The sequence below is a fragment of the Herpailurus yagouaroundi genome, unplaced genomic scaffold, assembly GCF_014898765.1.
Source record: "Herpailurus yagouaroundi ecotype Mexico unplaced genomic scaffold, PumYag 67641, whole genome shotgun sequence".
Lineage (NCBI taxonomy): Eukaryota > Metazoa > Chordata > Mammalia > Carnivora > Felidae > Herpailurus > Herpailurus yagouaroundi.
In genome coordinates this window covers 5,336,116-5,352,898 of record NW_024420442.1, presented here as the reverse complement: position 1 = coordinate 5,352,898, position 16,783 = coordinate 5,336,116, and the positions used below count along the sequence as shown (strand labels likewise).

Below are 16,783 nucleotides of genomic sequence, written 5' to 3'. Positions count from 1 at the left end.
ATTGAGTACAGTAATAAGTGAGTGAATTACTTAGTATCTATGTATTGTTTGTAGATATACATTTTATAAATGTAAAATATAAGATACATGTGATTTTCAGAGAAATTTTTTTTTGTTAAGTTTATTCATTTTGAGTGAGAAAGAGACAGCATGAGCAGAGGCAGGGTGAGAGAGAGAGGGTGAGAGAGAATCCCAAGCAGGTTCCACACTGTCAGCACAGAGCCAGACATGGGGCTTGATCCCACAAGCCTGGGATCATGACCAGAGCCAAAATCAAGAGTCAGACACTTAACTGACTGAGTCACCCAGGCGCCCCACAGAGAAATCTTATTACAGTCTTAGAAATTCTTGCATTCTTAAAGGTTAGAAATGTGAGGGGCGCCCAGGAGGCTTAGTCGGTTGAATGTCTGACTCTTGATTTTTGGCTGGGGTCATGATCTCATGGTCTCTTGAACTGAGCTCCATGTGGGGCTCTGCACTAACATCACAAAGCCTGCTTAGGATTCTGTGTCTCCCTCCCTCTCTGCCCCTCCCCTGCTCACACTCTCTCTCTCTCTCTCTCTCTCTCTCTCAGAATAAATAAATTTTTTAAAAAGAGAAATGTGTTAGAATTATAACTACTTTTTTTGGCTAACATTTAACATGATTCATTTCATATACATTAATATGTATTCAAATAATTTATTACTATTTTCCTTTATTATATTTTCCTTTTGAATTCTTATTATTTTGTTAAATCCCCAAATGACAAAAGTGGATCAATGGTGCAAAATTTGTACATCAAAACATGAAAGTAATGGTAAAAATACTGATATAAATACTGTAGCTCAGAACAGGCATAAATGCAAATCATGGTTTTATATATATATATATATATATATATATATATATATATATATATATGATAGCACACATGACTTTGCATATATGATGATTTTAAGGAAACAGACAAAAATGATGAGGTGGGTTGAAGATGAATTTCTATGATTTCAAACAGTTTGCTCAATTGGCATACCTCAACAGTGATCCATTGTCATGAATTTCCTATATATAGCCTATCATTTCAGAGATCAGATAGCTTGCTTACTTAGATGTTGAAAATAAAATAGCAGGACTGTAATTAAAAAAACTCAACTATGATACAAAGAGCTTGATTACCAAGAGTTTGAATCTTTTGGAACATTTTGTAATATTCTTTACTCATCAGAGAAAGAAATCAATGACACTTCTTTGGCTATATTTAAAAACCATATCTAAATTTCGCAAAAGATTAAGACACATTTTGTAGAATTGAAAAAAACCAGAAAGCAGATTAGCAATCCATTTATATCTATCAGACAGTGTGAACATGTAATCATCCGACTTTTACATATGATATGTTCATCAATTTAGCTACTGACAAAGTGCTGAAAGCATTCTTAAATGAGAAATATCTTTTTAATAGTTTTGGGATCTAAGTTTGATACAAATATGTACCAGTATTTGATGGAGTCATCACACATAATTATATTTCATAGGGGAATACTGCAAGAAAATTAAAATTTTTTAAACTTCATAGAAATAAAGTCTAAGAAAAGATGACTCAATAGGTCAGGCTGTAACTGAGCAGGCTATAGTCATATCTGTGAAAGTTTACAAGCAATAAATTAATTAAAAATATTATTTTGTTGTTATTTACAAATTTTAATTACTTTTTATACTTACCTGAAAGTGGCAGTACCATGTGTAGTAAAAGCCCTCTAACTGTTGAGTATGCCTAAATGTTAACAAACACTGGGCTAGATGAATCTCCTAATTCAATCAAACTCGCTGAGGTGATTCTTTTCTCTCAGTCTTTCTAGGCCTATCTCAGTAAGCTTTCTTTTGCCTGTACTTCTTCTGTTAAAATCTAGCTTCTCTTGAATCATTTTTCCTGAATCCTTCCCTTTTTACTCTAAACTAGGACACCTTAATCATCTAATGCCAAATTTCTATTCCAGTCTCAAATTTTCTTCAATTCATACTCATATATGTTCTGTGCATATGGACATATACCCTTGATGGACATGAGGTATCTAACAGAAAAGCACACACCAATGTATTCCCTAATATAGCTACAGCTTCCATGCTTCTTTTTTTTAAAGCTCTCTACCCCTTTACCTTAGCTAATTTTGAGATCAACATAGTGTGTGCTTAAGGAATGGTGTTGACTGTCTCAGAACAAATACTTAGGGCTGGCCATCACATTTAGGTAACCCTGGATGGAAAAAAAAAGACAAATTCAACCTTCATGTGGGTTAATTACCAGAGAAAATCTATTCCTCTGTCTCATACTACGCCCTTAAGCTAGATCAGCTGTCTCAAAAGATCACAAACTTCATTCTGCCCTTAATCTTACTAGAAACACGAACTTATATCTCTATAAGAATAGCATCATATTAGGTAAAATGGAACTTCACCCAACTTTCTACTCATACACTTTTCCTCTTACTACTCTGCATTTTCTCACTGCCTACGTGACTCCCAGTCTTTTCACTGGAATCTCTAGGACAACTGTTAGGTAATAAACAATCACAGCTTTAATCTCTTACTGAACATTCCCCATACCTTCTTAAAGTAGAACCAAGTGCTCCCCTCAAACACCTAAGGTGTATTCTAATAATGTGTTTCCATCCCCATCTCTCTTTGACTTTGCATAGTGCTCACCAGTCCTTCTTAATATTGGTGCTCTCTTGGTTTCCATGATAACACTTCTTTTCTTGTAGGACACATAATATCTAACATAAAAGGATTTACCAAGGCAGTTCATGATCACAGCTATATCTTTTATTTCTGTATTATTCCTCCTCCACCCTTATTATGCCTTGTATTATGTTAACATGCTGTTGGTTCATGAAGATGCCCACTGACTGACTAAAACACTCAAAACTGTAACGACAGATCATCCCCAGACTTCTCTCTTTGGCTCCCCCTAACCACCCTTCTCACTCCTCACTCTCTCCCCTCAGCCATCTCATTCATTCATTGCTAAGAATTCTATCATCACCTATGCACGATGACTCTGAGAGCTTCATTTCTAGTCCAACCCACTTCGTGAAACTAGATTTTTGCACCACACTGTTTAACAACATTTTCACTATGTCCCATACATAACTCAATCTCAACATTTTGAAAACTAAATTTATAATCATTTCCTCCACCCCCAGACAGTCTAAATCTACTCCTCTTGTATTTATAATCATGATAAATGTATCCCCATACGCTTGGGAATCCACATAAGAATCTAAATGTTTGTCCTACACTCCTTTCTTTCTTTTATAACCTATAGTCAGGTGATCACTAACTCTAGTCAGTTCAACATCATAAAAACCTGAGTTATTGGCCCCATACATTCCATCCTCACTGACCCCTATTTATTTCTCCCCATAACTATTACACAGCCTTCTTCTCAATTATATGGCTATAGGAACTTCCATTTTATTTTACTTTTTTAAAAAATGTTTATTCATTTTTGAGAGAGAGAAAGAGCTAGAACAAGCACGAGAAGGGGACAGAGGATCTGAAATAGGCTCCGTGCTGACAGCAGACAGCCCAATGAAGGGCTCGAACTCACAAACCATGAGATCATGACCTGAGTCGAAGTTGGACGCTTAACTCACCGAGCCATGCCGGCACCCCATGAACTTCCATTTTAAATTTATATCTGTCACTGCCATCAGAGACAGTGATCTTTTAGCACATATATCTGACCCAGTAACTGCTTTACTTATAATTGTTCAATGACTTCCTGTTATCTTCAGAATGATGTTCAAAATCTTTAGCATGGCAAAGAAAGAGAATATGCCACCTGCCTACATGTTCAGCCTCATCGACCACTACTTACCATACATATCCTATGCCCTGTATCTGCATTCTCATGGTCAGAAAGGTACGCTTTAGAGTTGTACACTCAAAAAATTAGTCTGGAACAAGCATTGCTATTGTCCTGGGGTAGAACAAAAGTTGCAGAAACTCATCATATTCTCTAACTTCTCATATCCTGGAAAATTCTATTACCACTGAGGAGTCACTGGAGACTGCCTTTCACCCCACAGCAGTATACCTCTGACTGATGCTTTGGAAGTGACTTGAAAGACGGTTGATCTGGGTGCCTTAGTTTCATGGAAGCACTAGCTTATAGCTGAGCAAGATGACATTTTAGGGTGGAACCATTGGTCTGGAATCAGAAAAGGCTAGATTACAACCTTTCTTCTGTCACATGCCTTATTTGAATATCCACATCAGTAAAATGAGGATAACAACAGCTACTTTGTGAACTGTTTAGAGAATTAAATGAGATACCAAAGTTTCTCACCTAGTACCTGGAACATAAAAGGTGCATTTACTTATGACCATTATATAATAGCGTGGACAAACTGGAGATGTTATGGTTTTAGAGGACAAGATAGACATGTAACTCCTTTTTCACATAAAAGGAAAGTAAATTTTTAAATATTCTTTGAATATACCTTTATATGTATCTAGCTTTAGACTGGGAAAGGAGGTTACAAAACATATTCATGGTCTCTATCTTTCAGAGACCTATGTAATGGTTTGGGAACAAAGGTAAACACCTGAAGCAAAGCTCCCATGTCACTACCACATGCATAGAAGAAGCACCGATTTCAGGTTCCCAACTCAGCAATTCCTCTTCTCAGTACTTGGATGTGCACCCAGTTCCAGGGTGGAGCCAACTGAAAGTAAAATATTTTTCTCAATTTCTGGCCACTGGCCCCAACCAATAAGGAGAAGAAAGGCTCTGGACATATGATGTGAATGATTCATATAGGCTGATCATAGAGGACAACCATCTTTATAATGAGTATCCTTTTGCTGAGCAACATGGGGAAATAAAGCTGACAGGAAAGAAAGTACAGGGGGTTCACACACACACACACAAATTAATAAATTTCAAAAAAAAAAAACAGAGGAATTCATTGTGAGAGTGTATTTCTCCTCTCTGGGATATCTTCAAAATTTCTGTAGACTCTTTCCAAACAGTGGAAGTAGTCACTGATGCTGAATGATCATAAAGTATTACTAATAATCTTCAGGAAATTGCCCTCACTTTTGAGCACAAAGCTTCCACATTCAGGAGAAAGGGGCCAAGCACTTTGGGAAACTAAAAAAGTATCAATGAAAAAGCTCATGAGGTTGCTATTGCCCTCAGCCTCACAGAACATCCTCAGGAATTACATTTGACCATTTGTTCCCCTAACCAGCCCAGCTGCTCTCACCAGGACATTATTCTGTCCTAGGAAACTGCCTAGTGTGTATTCTATTTTGGAAGTACACTTATCATTGCTCCTGAAATGCCATTTTGCCTTTGGAAACATTCACAGGAACTAGCATTCAGAAGGCAGAAGAAAGATTTTTGAAAGCTTGAAAATTTCTCAGTAGGAGCTCCAATTCTCAGAAAGCCATAAAAGAATGCAGGCTGGGTCATGGCTAATATAACAACAACAACAAAGCTGAAAATATCACTCAAACCATAATACTGTGGTAATATTATTATAAGATGACAAAGAATAATTATCAATATTAGCAGTCATGTTTTGTTTCCTATGTCTTTCTAGTACTTTACATTGATTACCTCAATTAATATTCACAGAAGCCTATATAAATGTAGACATTGAGGCTTAGAGAGGTTAGGTAATTTGCCTTTGGTTACCCAATTAACAAGATGGCCAAGAAGGAATTTGAACTCAAAGTGTCTGCTCTACCATCCCAGTGCATTTGAGTCCCATCCAGGAATGGAGCCTAACCCCTGAAACAGGTAGAAATGTGACGGACCCTTGAAATAAGTGAGCTGAGCTCTGCATTTATATGGTGAAGAAAGCAGTTTCTTCTGACATTTTGTATATGCTATATTTTATCTACAGACATCTTTTGCTTTCAGGGTTTCAAGAGAAAGTGGTGCAAAGTTATAGAATTCTGAGAAGATATTAATAATTGATTTGTGTCTGCTATATGTCAAGTACTTTACACATATTACTTCTTATTTTTAGGACAGCCCTTCAAGTTACATAGTACCATTGCCATTTAATAGATGGGAAAACTAAAGCTCAGAAAAATGGTTATAGAACTGGAATCCGAGTCCCTATATTCCAGAGTCTTAATGCCTACTTTGGTGGTTTAGCAACTGGAGGCATTTTGGTGCTGACGTCCTTTTCCCCAACCATTTCCTTTTCTGAAGCAGCTTTTGTCATAATGATTTTCACTTTGTAAAGCCCTTTTCAAAATTATTAGAATAAAGGCAGAATTATGAAATCCTGCTTTTGGTTAGGCTTTGGGTGTGTCAAATTTAATTTTTGCTAAATGAACTGAATCAGTCATTGTAATAAAATCCAAGCCATAGTTTGCTCTATTTGTAAATAGCTGGATTATTGAAATATACTGATATAAGATGTAGTAGCTCAGAAAAAGGAGGCTTCCTCATTATCTATGGGCATCAAATGACAAAAGATACAGATTATTCCCTCCATCCCTCCCTTGATTATACAGTAACTTGTTTTTATCAGTTATTTATTGCCATGATAATGCTGTGTAACAAACCACAGGGGCTTTAAGATAATAAGCTTTTATTTAGGTCAGGTGTCTGGCAATTTAAGCTGAACTCAGACAGATGGTTCTCCTGGTCTTAGATGCGTTTATTCATATGTCTAGTGGTTGGTAGTTGGTAGTTGCATGATAGGAGTGTCAAGGCCACATGTAGCAGCAGTCTAAACTATGCATCATATTCCACTCTTTTCACAATTAATTATTCACATCCTTCCTACATGCAAAACATGCTTCCCTCAAAAGATCTCAAACATCCCATTTAGTCACACCATCCGGTCAAAAATCCATTATCTTGTGATCTACAATCAGGTACTGATATGGCTCCTCAGATGAGGATTCAAAGCCCAATGAACTAAAATGATAATTTATTGGCCACTCACATACCCAACATTCAGTGATGACAGAGGGACCAGATAATTACAAAAATGCTCTCTTTCAGAAAGGGAATAATATAGGAAGCACCTAGCCCTAGTATACATGTATAACAATTTCCACTGGACACATGTGGCCAGGACCCTACAAGGTAGGGGTAGGGGATGTTTCTTAACTATACCCCATCATGCTTCCTAAGAGTGGACCACCAGTCCATTGTTCTCCATGGCCCTTAACTTTATTCAAAATATTATTCTTTTTCCATTATCCTTGGTCACTTTTGAAGAGGGCATTTAAAAATATGCTTTCTGAGCAACTTTTTAGCCTGCTTCTTGCTCATAAAATACTGAAGGCCAAGTGCTTTTCTGAGTTTCATACAATTTGATTCTCCTTTAATCCAGTATGGTAGCACTTTTGCCCATACAACTCCCTTAAAACCTCTTGAGTGTCATAAAAATAAAGTTTAAGTCCACTCCATTGGCAAAAGCCACAACCATAATTCCTTTTGAAGTAAGGCTCTCTCTCGATTTTATCAGTGTTTCTTTGGGCTTCTTGGGGTTCTGTAAGATAATGCCCTTAAAACTTCTGGAAACACTTTTGTCTAGTTGAGAGGGCCTACTTGGCAACACCTTAATTTATTCAAAAGTCTTAACACAGTCTGACAAACCTCTTTCGGTCTTTAATACTAAGACCACATGTTTCTGGCAGCTCCTTGGATTTGATCTAGACTAAGAGGGTAGAAATAAGAGAAAAATACTTTTTTCTAATCCATTAAGTTCTTGTATTCTCTAAATGTTACTCACAAACTGTTCAGTTCTTTCTTTAATGCATCTTTTTCTATTTGCACCTTATCACATGCAGCTAGTAAGAGCAGGTAATATTTTCAACATTCTGTCTAGAAATATCTTTACTAAAGTATAAAGGTCAAGTTGGTATATTTTCTATATTATAAGTTACCATATTTTACCAAATGCTTCACCAGTAGATAACATAGTTTGCCACTTATCTAGGCTGCTATAGCAGATTCCTCACTATTTTTCCAGCCTCCTCTCTTTCAATGCTGTTTTTCCAGTCTCTCCCCACTGCCTTTCACAAAGCAATTGACACATATTTATATTTTTATTATAATACTTTGCTTCTAAAGACAAATTTCTGTATTTGTTATCTACCACTATAATAATGCCATATAACAAAACAACTCCAACTCAGAGATTTAAGTCACTAAGCATTTATTTAGCATACAAGTCTGTGAGTTAATGATTTAGGATGGACTTATTTGGGTCATTCTTCTGGTCTTGGTTGAACTCACTCACAGGTTTGAAAGCTGGCTGACTGTCAACCAGGGTAAAAGCAATGACTGGGCCATGTGTCTCACCTTATCCAGTAGGTTAGTCTGGGAGTTTTATCATGGTAAAGGCCAAGAAAAAAGAGAAGTGGAAACACCCCATACTTTTTCAAGCCACTGATTATGTCAAATTTTCTAACATTTCATTGGCCAAAACAAGTTTCACGGTCAAACTCAGAGTTAATATGAGAAGGCGCTGCCAGATGATATTGACACAGGGAGACATGAAAAGTTGGGGCCATTAATTCAGTCTAAAATACTTGTTATATAATTGCCTCAAACGTGTTAACATACTTTATCCTGGCATTATGACAGACATCTCCAGGAAAAGAAATTCCTATGACTTTTTTGTTTTCACTAAGAATGGCTAAAAGAAACCACAGGGGCACCTGGGTGGCTCAGTCAGTTGAGTGTCCGACTTCGGCTCAGGTCATGATCTCACAGTTCGTGAGTTCGAGCCCCACATCGGACTCACTGCTGTCAGCCTGTCAGCACAGAGCCCACTTCAGATCCTCTCTCCCCCTCTCTCTGCCCCTCCCCTGCTTGTGCTCTCTCAAAAATAAATATTTTTTAAAAAACACATATTTTTTGGAGTGGAACATATGGAAAACCAAGAAATAGTTCAAAGGGATGAAAACTTAGACGGATTTTCAGTATCCAATGCCTTTAGAGGTCAGAAAGGCAATATAATGAATTAATGAAGCCAGTGTGGGTGAAGATACCTGGCTGTGCTAGGGATTGTCGGGAGTTGTAAGGCATCATATATATATATATATATATATATATATATATATATATATATAAGCAGCTACTCTCAGTTCCAGCAGATCATTATCATAAATACGGGCAAAGTGTTGCCAGATGTTCCAATTGTTTTAAAGAACCTGAAAATCCAGATTCTTATGTGTAATCTCTGGCTTTTTAATTATTTGAAAGCAACTCAATGAAAAATAAAACAAACAAAATGCTGAGAAGACCATTACTATCTGGATTCACACACACACACACAAATGTCCACGAGCACAAGCTGGATCTGACCCATAGGCTGCCAGTTTGTGATGTTTGCTTTAGACCTTTGTATACAGAGGATTTAAATTTTTTTCCATCTTTATTGAAGTATAACTGACAAATAAAATTGTGAGATGTTTAAAGTGGCCAATGCAACGTTTTGATGGTGAAAAGATTCTTGCCAATTGAGTTTGATAAAACATCTCATATCCACCACCTCCCATACTTACCTAGTTTTGAAAATTTGGGTAGGAGCATATGAGTTCTACTCTTAACAAATTTTAATTATATAATACAATGTTGTCAACTATAGTCACCATGTTATACATTAGATTCTCGGTTCTTATTCATAACTGAAAGTTTATACTCCTTTTTTTTAACATTTATTCATTTTTAAGAGACAGAGTGCAAGAGGGGAGGGGCAGAGAGAGAGGGAGACACAGAATCCGAAGCAGGCTCCAGGCTCTGAGCTGTCAGCACAGAGCCTGATGCAGGGCTGGAACCCATGAACCGTGAGATCATGACCTGAGCTGAAAGTTGGACGCTTAACCGACAGAGCCACCCAGGCGCCCCATTGACTTTTCTTTTTAAAAAAAGATTCTACATATAAGTGGTATCATGTGGTATTGGTTTTTCTTTGTCTGGCTTATGTCACTTAGCATAATGCTCTCCAGGCTCACAGTTTCTTTATCCACTGATTTGTCAAAGAAGCCTTATGTTGTTTCCATAACCTAGCCACTATGATTAATGCTGATATGAACATGGGAGTACACAGGATAGATGGTTTTTAATTTCAATTTCATTACATCACAAATAACTAACATGGTAGTGAGTAGGAAATTAACACATAATTCAAGAACTTTCATCTTTCAATTATACTATGTTTGTATCTAGGTATTTCTCTTGGCTTCATGATGACCATGCAAATACACAATTTAGGAAGGTTCAATCTGGCCAAAACCTAATTCAAATTACTATAGGCTTAATGAAAATCTGACATAAGACCTGATCTCTCCTTCTAGTATTTCCCATATATGTTGGTTTCCATGTAAATATAGGGTTTTCCCTAAATATGCATACATACAATGCTGAAAAGAAGTCGTTAAAGAAAAGACTAAGCTTGGGGCGCCTGGGTGGCGCAGTCGGTTAAGCGTCCGACTTCAGCCAGGTCACGATCTCGCGGTCCGTGAGTTCGAGCCCCGCGTCAGGCTCTGGGCTGATGGCTCGGAGCCTGGAGCCTGTTTCCGATTCTGTGTCTCCCTCTCTCTCTGCCCCTCCCCCGTTCATGCTCTGTCTCTCTCTGTCCCAAAAATAAATAAACGTTGAAAAAAAAAAATTTAAGAAAAGACTAAGCTTGATGCAGAAGACACAAATTAGGAAGTTCAGTCAAAGTAACCCTACATAGCAGCACCGACTATCTACCTAAAAATAGCTAGTGTTTTGGTAAACCACTTAGTTTGATCTTTCCCAGTACTGTAAGGAAATAAAGAGTATGTGAAGATATAGAGACATAGGAAGCTTAGTAAAAATGGTTTGGGAATGTACAGTGCAGCTTAGGGAATATAGTCAATAATATTATAACAACTTTGTATGGCGACAGATGGTAACTACACTTACTGTGGTAAACATTTTATAATGCATATAAGTATCAAATGACTATGTTGTACACCTGAAATGAATTCGATAGTGTATGTCAATTATTCTGCTGAAACAAATATAAATTCCACTGCCTAGATTTTAGTAGGTATCTCATACTCTGGTATGCTTAAAAAAGATAATTTATAAATCACCAGGTACCAATGGACTTGGATGAAAAAATAATGTTTCTTTAGGCAATGCATTGGATAAATGTCTCAGATAATACTGAATTTTGTTCAATGGTGAGCTGTACTGTATCTACTTCTGGGTATTACATTTGAAAAGAGTAGCATTACACTAGAGTATGTTCCAAACAGAGTGACCAAGATAGTGAGAAAACTAAAGTGACCTATTGCCAGTTTGCCGGGGATTAAGGGAGTTCCCAGGATACAGGACTTTTAGTACTAAAACCAAAAAATCAAACCAAAACAAGTTGGTAACCCTGGGGAGAACTTGAAGCCATGTTTTAGAAAGAAATGCTAAAGGGTTTCAGCAATTTATCCTGGAGAAGATTCTGGAGAAGGCATGATAAATTCTTCTGAGTATACTTAAAGACTTGCTTTCATTTTCTTCTGTATAGCCCCAGGAAGTTACAAGGATCAATAGGTAACATTACACGTTTAGGTTTAATATAAGAAAAAACTATTTAAAGTCATACCAGCCTAAAGATGGAATGGGATAAAACAAGAAGTAGACTTTGATGAAAATCCCCAAATAACGCAAAGCATTCTGTGTAAAGATATATCGTAAATGTTGTGGAGAGGATTCAAATTTTTGAAGTACGAGAAAGGGTTTGGATGATATGGCCTTTAGGGTCCCTTCCAATTCTGTTTTTAATGTCTATGATTCTGTAGGGTCATAAAATATTTTGATATGAGGAAGTTTGAAAATCTTACATTCATTATCAAAAAAGTAATAGAAGAATTTTAAAATAGCAAAATAAGGAGAGCCATATGGCAGGAGAGAAACCAAAATTAATCTGAGGTTAGTGTAACAAGTGATGTAAGCTGTCAAGTCACTTTTGAAGCAGCCTCGGATAAGAGATCAGCCATGGATGAAGAAAGACCATTTTAGAAGAGAATGAGAAACAGTCGCTGAGGATGGTAAAGTAATTCAAGCATTAAATTAATTCTTACATGTTTACCAAAAGGATGACAAAAAATATGCCTATTCCTCTGTGCCTCAAGAAAAGTGTTTAAGTCACCAGGGTGACTGAAATGCCAAGTATCCAGACAAGATCAGTGACAAGTATTAACCCTAAGTTTGCCTGCACCAAATTTCTGTACCATCTAAGAGAGAAACTTTAAGCTTGTCCTTGACACATAGTATTTGGGTTACGTATCACCAGGAATGGGCAAAATGGAAGTCAGAGTCATGCCCAAAATAGTTCCATCTGTCTGGAACCAATCAGTTTTAGTGCCCACAGGGCAGAACAGCCCTTCACGAGATTGAATGAAAAAGAACTGGGTCAACTCCAGATCCTGAGGCACTGATACAAACCTAAATGTCATTTCAAAACCTTGTTTTCATAACAGTTTACATACATTTGCTAATTTATAAAACTTTCCCACTCCTATTTCCTTATCTATATTAACATAAGTTTTATATTCAAAATAATCAAGGCATGAAAGCATATTACAGTCTGCTACAAATAAAGTTACAAGGACAGAAAAAGTTACACTTATTGGATACCCACTGAATGCACAGTTTTGTACTAATTATTATGGAGATATAAAGAAAAAAGTACGTGCAACCTCTGATTTCAATGAACTTGCAGTTCCTGGACCAAGATATCATACAATATTCCAATTTGTTGAGCACTCATTCACTAAGGGATTTGGTACATTCACACAGTGTAATTCACTCAATCAATCGATCAAGCATTTAACGTGGACATTGTCCACATTTTACAGGTGACGCAATGTGAACTGTCCATATGATAACAATATATACCTTTTGGCCCTGGATAGTCTGAGCTTACACCTGTTTGTTTGATGTAGTTTTGAATGATATCCTTTTTCATTCTCCAAGATCCCCAATTTGGATTATAAATTATATAGTCACCTCAATTATCACAGTAGTAGATGGCAAACCTGAGATTAAAATTATGGTCTGCTCCAATGGAATAGAATAGAAACCCCAGAACTAGACCCACAAATGTATGGCCAACTCATCTTTGACAAAGCAGGAAAGAACATCCAATGGAAAAAAGACAGTCTCTTTAACAAATGGTGCTGGGAGAACTGGACAGTAACATGCAGAAGGTTGAAACTAGACCACTTTCTTACACCATTCACAAAAATAAACTCAAAATGGATAAAGGACCTGAATGTGAGACAGGAAACCATCAAAACCCTAGAGGAGAAAGCAGGAAACGACCTCTCTGACCTCAGCCGCAGTAATTTCTTACTTGACACATCCCCAAAGACAAGGGAATTAAAAGCAAAAATGAGATATTGGGACCTCATGAAGATAAAAAGCTTCTGCACAGCAAAGGAAACAATCAGCAAAACTAAAAGTCAACCAACGGAATGGGAAAAGATATTTGCAAAGGACATATCGGACAAAGGGCTAGTATCCAAAATCTATAAAGAGCTCACCAAACTCCACACCCAAAAAACAAATAATCCAGTGAAGAAATGGGCAAAAAACATGAATAGACACTTCTCTAAAGAAGACATCCAGATGGCCAGCAGGCACATGAAAAGATGCTCAACATCGGTCCTCATCAGGGAAATACAAATCAAAACCACACTCAGATATCACCTCACGCCAGTCAGAGTGGCCAAAATGAACAAATCAGGAGACTATAGATGCTGGAGAGGATGTGGAGAAACGGGAACCCTCTTGCACTGTTGGTGGGAATGCAAACTGGTGCAGCCACTCTGGAAAACAGTGTAGAGGTTCCTGAAAAAATTAAAAATAGGCCTGCCCTATGACCCAGCAGTAGCACTGCTAAGAATTTACCCAAGGGATACAGGAGTGCTGATGCATAGGGGCACTTGTACCCCAATGTTTATAGCAGCACTCTCAACAATAGCCAAATTGTGGAAAGAGCCTAAATGTCCATCAACTGATGAATGGATAAAGAAATTGTGGTTTATATACACAATGGAGTACTACGTGGCAATGAGAAAGAATGAAATATGGCCTTTTGTAGCAACGTGGATGGAACTGGAGAGTGTGATGCTAAGTGAAATAAGCCATACAGAGAAAGACAGATACCATATGTTTTCACTCTTATGTGGATCCTGAGAAACTTAACAGAAACCCATGGGGGAGGGGAAGGAAAAAAAAAAAGAGGTTAGAGTGGGAGAGAGCCAAAGCGTAAGAGACTCTTAAAAACTGAGAACAAACTGAGGGTTGATGGGGGGGTAGGAGGGAGGGAAGGGTAGGTGATGGGCATTGAAGAGGGCATCTTTTGGGATGAGCACTGGGTGTTGTATGGAAACCAATTTGACAATAAATTTCATATATTAAAAAAAATTATGGTCTGCTGATTATTGGTGCTCTTTTGAACCTGATCTTAAATTAGATATACTATAATAAGAATATGACAGAAATCAATTGCTATCTTCTGAAAGTCTACTGCTAACATTGCCACTTACACACAATTACTCACACATCTTCACGTAAGCACTCCTGTCCCTGTGTGGCCTATGCTACCTGCTCGGTTATCCTCATCTGTTCTTTCCTACCTGTATAATAGCTACGAGCACACAATTCAGCTTCGGACTATAGGAACTCAACATTTGTGTTGTTCACACATCCAAATCCCTGGCTTCGGCTTTCTTGACTCTTTAAACTCACAATCAACCCACATAAGACAATCATTCTTGTGACCCTTTATTGGATAGAAAATGATTATCAGGAAGTATTCCACCTGTTATACATATATATTTAATGTTTTTTTATTTATTTTGAGAGAGAGAGAGAGCGAGCAAGCAAGCATGAGCTGGGGAAGAGCAGGGAGAGGGAGAGAGAGAGAACCCCAAGCAGGCTTCATGTTGACAGCACAGAGCTCATGAAACCCACAAACCATGATGAGATTATGACTTGAACTGAAATCAAGAGTCAGATACTCAAATGACTGAGCCACCCAGGTGCCCCTCAGGAAGGATTCCAGTTCTTAAAAAAAACTAAAGGTCCAATACCACTCATATACCAAAATTTCCTTCTATTGCAACTATCGTGCCATCATTCCTGCCTAACTAACTTCAGTCTCATTCATAGTTACTTTCTGTTTCTTGACTTACATGTTTTCTTCCAGATAATCAAACTAATTCTGGCCTCACTTTCTTTTCTACTCCACCTAAACTCCATGAAAAATCTCATCTGTTTCTATGACTTTTATATACATATTTAAACAATATGAAAACAGAGTCATAGGTTTGTAGCCAAAGCACCTCACATAAAAATCTGGGTTATAAGGGGTACTCAATACATATATGTAGAATAAGGGAATTATGACAAGGTGATTACCTACTGTATGCTAAATTTTCTCCTTCCAGTTCTCATATTGGCGTTACGAATAGCATATCTGAAAAGGGCTAGCTGGTATAGCACTGGACTAATGAGGCTACAATAATCAGTCAAATCCTCAGGAAAACAATCTTCCTTAGAACTACTACATGAAAATAAAATAATATCCTAATCTTTGATCAGCTATGCCATTTACTATTACTTTTATGATTGGGTTTTTATAATAGTAGTTATACTTCTTTGTATTCTTTCCTAGGTATTAAGCAACTTATTTTAACTGTTGGCCAGTAGGTCTACAGTAGCTCCTGGCCTTTGGGCTCATGGTGTAAACAACAGGATGTCCTATAGGAATAGTCAACTTATGTAACAGTCAGCATTACATGTTCCATATAAGAGGTGCTCCATAATTCACTGATGGATAAGCATATTTTCTCACCCACACATGCACTGAAAAAAATGTCATTATATAAAAAAAGCCAAATGGAAATATTTTTTAAAAATTTGTTTTTAAAAAGTTTATAGCATTCATTCATCAGCCAGTATTTTCAAAATATAAACACCTTCATATAATGAAATACATTATATATAAACATTTGACTAAAATAACTGTAATAAAGTAGGCCTTGTGAAATTTATTTTTCACTCACCTTGAAGTTTTCTTCAAGTCCAGATTTGTTGGTAGTTCTGCAGGCTCTCTCCAGTTTTACTTCATTAGTCTTCGTAGACTTATGTTTCTAACATTGGCAGCCTAGTGACTTTCAGAACAATCCATCTACTGAGGACACCAAGAAAATCTAGATAAAACATAAAAATAACACTTTGATATAAAATAATATAATGTAATGTAAATTAAATACAGAATGTATATTTAATTTTTCCATAAAAACTACAAATTTTAGTTCAGGATGAATAAAAGAGGATTCCAGTAAACACCTAAGATTTTCAGTAGGGAATTCGGAGGGCTACATTCCAGGGTATAGACCAGACAAGCCCTCACAAGGGGACTCAAAGAAATCTGGGATTGTTAGTGCCTTCACTTAACTATTTGCCAGAATGAAAATTAAGTCATTTTTGGAGGATGAGAACACTGTGCCAAACCTCAAATTTATCTAACATTTTATACACAATTCTTTGGCTTTAAGCAAAATATAAGCAACTATACACAAATAAAGAATTTGAGAAATTAAAGAAAAAATACACCCTGCCAACAGACAAATAGGAGATTTATATATTGGAATTATCAATTATGACTTCTATAGTTAAGGAATATAAAGAAAAAATTTAGAAATTGGCAGAAGGAAAAAAACTGGCAGAAAGCTAAAACTAAAAACTAAGAATCATATGGAAATTCTGGAATTT

The 16,783-nt window shown here is 36.8% G+C and overlaps 1 long non-coding RNA gene across 1 annotated transcript in view; it reads right to left on the bottom strand.

Annotated features, from left to right (window-relative positions):
• The window catches only part of LOC121025384 (uncharacterized), a 624,450-nt gene extending 608,238 nt beyond the window's left edge, over window positions 1–16,212 (bottom strand). The window contains exon 1 of the long non-coding RNA XR_005788026.1: window positions 16,072–16,212. This is a non-coding gene — a long non-coding RNA (uncharacterized LOC121025384). The remainder of the gene's footprint in view (window positions 1–16,071) is intronic.
• Window positions 16,213–16,783: the final 571 nt, after the last annotated feature.